The sequence below is a fragment of the Carlito syrichta genome, unplaced genomic scaffold (genome assembly GCF_000164805.1).
Source record: "Carlito syrichta isolate Samal-C Ts95f unplaced genomic scaffold, Tarsius_syrichta-2.0.1 Scaffold91100, whole genome shotgun sequence".
NCBI classification, from domain to species: domain Eukaryota; kingdom Metazoa; phylum Chordata; class Mammalia; order Primates; family Tarsiidae; genus Carlito; species Carlito syrichta.
In genome coordinates, this window is record NW_007035196.1 from 564798 (window position 1) to 573063 (window position 8266).

An 8266-nucleotide genomic window follows, 5' to 3' on the forward strand; every position below is an offset into this window, starting at 1 on the left:
ACTACAAAATGGTGGAATCTAAGCCAAGAAAAGGAAACAGAACTATTCCCTAGCTTTTCTTTTAAGAAAATGAATCTCACATGAGATTTATTTTCTCTAAATGATTGGTAATTTCAAACTTGGGAACTTTTTATTGAGTGCTTTTAATTCAAAAGAAATAAAAACATATTGTACAATAAAACTGGGAAATTTAACATTTCATAGACTAGCAATTTCCTTATAAATTGTAATGAGAAAAAAACATCTATTGGTAAATTAAGTTTTTGTTGAAACTCAATTCTTTATTAGTGATTGTGTGCTTTATTTCCATAGCTTTTGTGCAGAAAGCAAGGATAGAAATATATCATGACATATTTTAATTATGCCAAGATAAGGTTTTACAGCAAAGGCAAAGTAGCTAAAACTTTTTATGACTGTAATTTTCTAAATTTCTTATACTTATTTTCATGTAAAAACAAAAACAATAAAAAACAGTCTAGTTACTCTTAATTAAATTGACACTGGAAAATATATAAATATAATGTTAATGTGGCATTACAACTAATATTACAAATAATATTTCAAAATTCAAGTAACTGGCTTTTAAAAACATAAGTTGTTTCTAATGAAATTAGGCATTATACAATTAATAGATGCATTTCCTTTTTACTTTGTTTAGATAATTTTTAGAAAAGTATTCTAGCAATACTTGTGAATATTAATTGTAAGTTATCTTATTATTAATTTGCTTATATTTTGATGCTTTCTAAGTTGGCTTTTGGGAATCTGAGTTTATACTAAATTGAGTGTAGCAGACACACACCACCCACCATGAAGGACATGTGCTCCTGCATTCAATTAGATGAGATTGCGTGGATTAGTCCTGGCCAATGAGCTGCGGATCAAAGTGGAATATTTTCCTTCCCAGACAAAGCACTGCAGAGCCAGGAAGTGACAAAGCATCTCTCTTTTTCCTTGCAGTTTCAAGATGGTGAACCTTATGGCAGACTGGATCCCTGAGTGACCATGTGGAGCATAACCCATAATAGATATTAACAAGAAGCAGGAGATAAACCTTTGTTGTAGTAAGCTACATAGAATTATTCTGGCTAATTAACTGAGATATTGAATATGTTTCTACTCATCTAAATAGAGTTCAATACAAAATTATTTAGAATAAGAGTTAAATAATGCCATTAGTAAATACACAAGTATATGCAAAATCTTGGTTTATATTTTAGACCATAGAGATAATTTTAGGCAAAAATCTCAATATTTTATTTTTGTCTGTGTTCTGTACTAATTGTATGGAATATCTACATCAGATACCAAGAGTCTCATGATTCTGCATTTCTTCAAGTCTCTCTGAGGAAAAATGAAAAGTGAATGAAAGTAGTTTTTCCTCTAAGTTATATATTTAATACCCAGATGATACCAACATGGAAAATCACCTGGAACTCTAAAATATAAAATGTTTGCCATTATTTGGGTTTCCATTTGCATCATCATCAACTCAGACATCTGGATTATTATCTTTGGAAGTCCACCTTCATCCCAGGTTTCTCTCCAATACACTCTCCTTAGTTTTTCCCATATACTTGGACTTTCACTTCTCACACCCCCTACTCCTAACCATACTACTGCACCAGTCCCAGTCTTTCCCGACTCCTATCCCATTCAACATTGCTTCAAGTGGGCTTCCTAAATGTCAGTCTCACCTGTATCCTTTAAGGTCTCCTCATCGCCCAGGATAGAATGCCCTTAGCATGGTACTCCAGACCCTCTGTGACCTCACTCCTGCTTTTTTTATCGAGCCTCTTTTCTCTGCACTCCTCTACCTGGCATCTGAGTTCCACCTGTACTGAACTCCTTGAAAGTCCCTGGACTCTGTGTCACCCTCACCTCCGGATTCTCGTTCATTGTGCGCCTGCTTCTGAAATGCCTTTCTCATCCCGTTCATCTGGCTACATGCTAGTCATTAATCAGATTTCAACTTGAGAACCACTTCCCTAATAATGGCTTCCCTGCCCTCCAAGCTGACCACGGTTCCTCCTCTTTGATGCTCCACTTCCCTGTGCTTTCTTCTAATGTGAGACAGTCATACAATCCTGCCATTGCCTGCCTATTGACCTCTCTCCTTCTCCTTCCCAACACTATAAGCTCTCTATGGGCAGGGATAGAAATAGATCCTCTATGAAGCTGAGGGTGTGCAAGCTTCAGGCTCCTTACAGTTCCTTCCTAAGGTTCCCAAGGTTCTTACAGGGGCCCCAACAATGTTCTCAGTGACAACACAGTTCTCAGAGTACCATATGTTCCCACTCATAAAAGGACCTTGAACAATTATAATACTATAAGAAAGGGATTGGCAGTTGTGGAAAACCACCAGGGGAAGGGGGGTGGGGTGGGCGGTTGAGGGAAACTGCCAGGGGAGGGAGGGGCACACTTCATCAACAAGGGTACCTGCATAATGAACATTTGTATACCTAACCCTGAATTGTACACCACATCTTTAAAATAAATAAATAAAAGGGTATATAACAGGAAAAAAAGAGAACACAGTTCTCAACAATGTGTTCTCGTCATAGGATCTGTCAATAATATGTAAATACAATCAGTTAATACTGCCATCTCTTTCTACCTGATGCCCCATCTGTGTTATTTACCTTCACATGGGTGGCACTGGAGTGGCTGTGGGATAGATTTAATTTGGGGGTTGTGGGGAATTTTACAAAAGTGCTTCATTGCCACTTCTGTGGAATGTTCTTACTGGTCACTGCATGGACTCATCCAGCATCACACACAAAAATGCAGGGTCAGAGACTGTTGTGATATCAGCATGTTCCATAGAACCTGAGAGTAGAAGATAAACATCAGCTCAATTGCACGAAGCTGGAAGCCAGTCTGTGTAATATTCTTACAAACACATGAAGAATAAAATTATAAGCAAGGGCTTCAGTGGTTATCTACACCTTGATAATAATGTATCTCATCTCAGGAATATATTCAATGATGTATATGCCATTATAAATTTGGCACCCATTTTAAAATTTCTATGAGAATGCCATGAAATAAATTGTATCATAATTCTTGTGCTATCAGGCATAAACCTGTAGCAGTACTACAAACAGAAAACATGTCTATGTGGAAAGTAGTGTGTTTTAAACATCCCTATGTATCCAGGCATATCTTATTGTATCTCACACAATTTGCCCTCTCCAAATATGAAAGATTTAGATAAAACTGCATAGGATATTACCACTGATGCAGGAAGATGCCTTGAAGAATCTAACCTGGCCATGCTCTTATAGAGTAACTTTGTGTAGCATAAAAGTGAGTTGATTTCATAATCATGTAGTTTTAAAATTAAGATGATTTTCACAAAGTACTGGCACTTATAAACATACAAGTAGGGACCCCTCCCCGCAAAAAACAACAGAATTATCTTTTGGAGAGCGGACCCCTTGTAGTGCAAATTTTCCCCACTAGGTAAGTGTTCTAGGAACCCATCAGCATTGGTGTACCAGCTAGCATTGTTGTGAGAGGCTGCATTCAGCTTCAGTTATTTTTTTATTTTTATTTTTATTTTTCTGGAGATTCTTTCAATGCCCATTTCATGGTGGGTGATTTACATGAACAACATGTAAACCACGTTGAGTCTTCAGTAGTTTTTGACCAAAAAACGGCATGATTCCAGTGACCCATCCTTTCTATTCACCCAGTCTTGCCCTGAGCAATTTTTTTTGTTTGTTTGTTTCTCTGGATGAAAAAAGTTCTCAAAGGGAAACATTTTGCCGAGGTGGAAGAGATGAAACAAAAAAACGGCATAAACACTGAAGGTCAACGATGTGTTCAAAAACTATTTTGAGCAGTGGAAAAAGTGTCTTGATAGGTGTATTGCATCAAACAGAAAATACTTTGAAGGTGGCTGAAGTTTAAACATGTAAGAATAAATACACTATTTTTTATAAATAAATTCTGGGGTTTTTTGGGTCCTCCTTGCATTTGAATTTTTTGTGTGCATGCCTTCACTTCAGATCAATTTTGTATATATTTTTTAGAATGAATGATCACTCCAAAACTCAAATATGACAGAAAGAGAGTTTCCTAGTGGAAGCCAAAAAATATCAACTAAAAGCAAGATCCCCAGAGGCATCAAAATGTCAAAAGCCTTTACATCACATAGACTAAAAAGCTGGTGGTCCAGATGAAGATAAGGGGAAAAAAAATCAGGATATCTAAAATATAGAGATAATGAAATAACAGAAGGTATAAAAGGATTACAGGAATCAAACCACTACCAAACAAGAAACAAAAGAGCAGTAGAGACAGAGTGCAGAATTCAGAAACTGGGGACAAAGGTTTTATCTAAGTTCACAACAACCCTCACATTTCCATGACATTACCACAATGATACATGAGGGAAAAAGAAATTTTTCTCAACTCCCAATAATATAGGGCAATTTTTTTGAGAGAGATAGGATCTCACTCTCTTGCCCTGGCTGAAGTACAGTGGCAGGCTCATGACTCACTGCAGCCTTGACCACCTAGGCTTAAGCCAACCTCCCATATCAGCATCCCAAGTAGCTGGGACTACAGGCATGCGCCACCATGCCCAGCTAATTTTTTTTATTTTTAGTAAAGAAAAGGTCTCACTATGTTGCCTAGGCTGATCTCGAACTCCTAACCTCAAGCAATCTCACGCCTTGGCCTCCCAAAGTGCTGGGATTGCAGGCATGAGCCACTGTGTCAGGCCAAGAGCAATTTTTGATTATATACTATACAAGAGAAAGGACTGAATCATCTTTCTGTCCTCTCTGGAAAATAACATGACAAAAATCACTGTCATATGATGGGACAATAAAAATATGCTATCAAAATACGATCATAACCAGTATTATAGATATACATCACTTAACTCAAGTACAATATTATTTTTCTGGATTTTTCAGTGTCTTAAAATGTGGAATTTGATGCAATTTATTTTGTATTTTAAAACAATAGTCAGTTTTTGCCTATATTCATTATCTGTAAAAGGACACATAAAAGTTGTATCCACTCCCAGGTGAGTGGAACTCTGTGCTTCCCGTGTTTCTGTCTCCTATCTCTCCTCTGTGCTGGCACCTTGTACTTGCTCAGTAAAGGAAAGGGATGAGTTTGTGTGCCAGCAATATTATTATAGCCCCCACTTCTATGACTCCCTGAGTTACCCCACCTTCTAGGCCTTACTTCATTCCTGTACACACAGAGCATCCTTTCTTGTCCCAAGGACTATGACACCTAGGGCTGACGGATTTGCCTCAGATTCTGCTATGTCAGTCAACAAACCTACAAAACAGCCTGTATTTTATAGATGAGCAAATGTTCTAGGAACTTTATTTGGTTTGCTTGTTTGTTTTGAAGAACTGTAAGTTCTGAACAGTTTGGGGTTCACAGAAAAATTGAATGGAAGTTATAGAGATTTCCTGAATACCCCCTCCCCCACACATGCATGGCCTCCCCCCAGTCCACATCCCCACCAGAGTGGTCCATTTGTTACAGCCGATGAACCTACTGACACATCATTTCCACCCAGAGTTCAGAGCTTCCATTAGGGTTCACTGTTGCTGTGGTTCATTCCACAGGTTTGACAAATGTATAATGACATGGATCACCATTATAGTATCATACAGAGTACTTTCACGGCCCTAAAAGATGCTCTGCGTTCCACCTATTTGCCCTCTCTCCATCTCCTCTAACTGATCTTTTCACTGTCTCCATAGTTTTGCCTTTTCTGGAATGTCATATAGTTGAAATTCTACAGTTTGTAGCCTTTTAAATAGGCTTCTTTCATTTAGTGGCATGCATGTAAGGTTTCTCCATGTTTTTTCATGTCTTGATAGTTTGATATTTTTTAGCACTGAGTAATAGTCCACTGTCTGGATGTACCACAGTTTATTTATCTACCCAACTATCAAAGGACATCTTGGTTGCTTCCAATTTTTGACCATTATGAATAAAGCTGATATAAATGTATGTGTGCAGGTTTTCATGTGGACATAGTTTGCGGTTCCTTTGGATAAATACCAAGGATTGTGATTGCTGGATCATATGCATAGTTTTGCAAGAAACAGCAGAAACTCTGTTGTTGACATACATAAGCCAGCAAAAACCTCCACCTCTGCGACTGAGCCTTTGCAGTTAAGCCAATGTGGTAGAAATGAATAATCACCTGAAGTAGAATCCATGTTGCAATCTCCAGCTCGATGGACAGTCCACAGGCTTGTTAGTTTCTACATGAAACTGAAAGTATCTCACCATTCTCTAAAGCAGTAGAAAACTCTCCTCCTCTCCCTTAGTTGGTTCCTTGCACAGGCCATCATCAGTCAGGATGCTCAGGCTTGTGTTGACTCAGTGTGACCATGTCTTCACTGTGTATATTTTCCTGTTGGCTGTCACTGTGTATATTTTCCTGCTGCCTGTTAATAACAGGCAAGGACTGTTATTAATCCTCCTGCTTCAGGGCGTTTGTAGATGGTTGAGGGTATTTCTCTTCTGGGCACATTTAAGCAGACCCGGGTCCTTGTTGCAATGGCTTGCCACAAATGGTTTCCCTCCCTCCACAAGCGGGATGCCCAACTTGATGACTTCTTTGAAGGGTCACGCTCTGGGTACTGTCTCTTTCTACCCAAGTGCTGAGCAGAAGCCATGCATGGGACCAGACTTCCACTCTGTGGACCGGACCCACACCAGTGCACAAAAAGACATCACGCCAAATGCGCAACTATCAGGAAAAACTGCTGGCTACACACTGAAGACACACCAGGTTTCCTGCTCTAGTAAAAAATAACCACAGGGCACTTGTAGTAAAAATAACTATAGGGCACAAGCGCTGCCTAAGTGCTTTATTTTTATAGTTAATTCTCTCTTCAAATTAGGAGACTGTTCTATTATTAACCCCATTTTATAGATGTGGCTATTGAGGGCCAGATGGACTAAGTGATTTGCTCTAGGGCAACCAACTGTAATATCAAACCAACCAAACAAGACCCTGTTTAACATTGTTTTCTTAATTGTAAAACAACAGAGATGACAGCAACCATAATTGATGACATACCTACCTGGCACCAGACCCAGAGGCAATAGGAGTCTAAGATGAGAAAGATGCATTTTCTTCTCACAGTCTTTAAAAAGCACACGGGGTGGGGGGGGGGGAGGTGCTGACAGGCATTTGAGCAGGGAATTTACAACATAGTGAAAACACAAACACAATGTGTGTTTAAAAGGAAGTCTAGGCAAGCCAGGGAAATGTTTGCTAATGCTGGTCTGAAAGGGAGCTATTTTGCTACCCAAAATACTTTTCTCCAGAAATCCTTCCAGATTATAGTTAAAGTAGAACTGGTTTTAGAGAAGGAAAGGGAAACAGAGAGGTGCAATGCCAACAACAAATCTTAATTTCTATGTGTCTCTCCTAATTATTCTTCATCACACCTCCCACTAGATTATCTCCACTTGATTATCTCTGTTTCTCAAGTAAGAAAGCTGAGGTTCAGAAAGCCAGGAGACCACAGTCAGGTCACCCAGCAGGATCCAAATCTGAATGCAAGTCTGTAAAACTGCCAAGTTCATATGCTCTCCAGTCCTCAACACTGACTTTTCCGGAATCAGCTTTTATAATACATGACCATGACCAAGGGACAGCACCCCCAACCCAGTGGGACTGAAGCCTGATAAAACCTCAGGCTGAGTTGGAGGTTTTGAGCCTGTTTCCCTGCTCCTCTTCCTCCCCTCCCTCCTCCTGCCCAACCACAGTGACTACACCTCACCAGGAACCAAGATTCATTGCTGCTTGAGTGTAGGCCTGAGCTCAGCTCCCTGGGGACCATGTCTGAGAAGCTCGGTGACTCAGGGCCTCCACTCTAAATTCCTATTAAGCACTCTAGATTTAATAGTTGCTATTAATACAAATTACGCTTCATTAAGCATGAAGCTACAGAGAACGCAGCTCGGAGGCTGCGCGGTTCAATATGGGGCTGAAGGACAAACAGAACAGCTATTTTTAATCCCAGCAATGTCAGTGGGGAGAGGACAGCCTGACACTGCATGTGCCTGTCCTATTGCAAACTGAGTTTTTCCCATTTTCAAATCCACAACCCTTGTTTTCAGTTCATGCTGTGTGACACAGGTAAACCTTTCCGATCCTGGGGGATGGCAGTGCCCAGAGTATTTTTCCCACGGAACTTTTTCCTACAAAACCTGAGAAAATGCAGGGAAGGTGACATTATCAGCAGGTCCCCTGCTGACAGAGGTT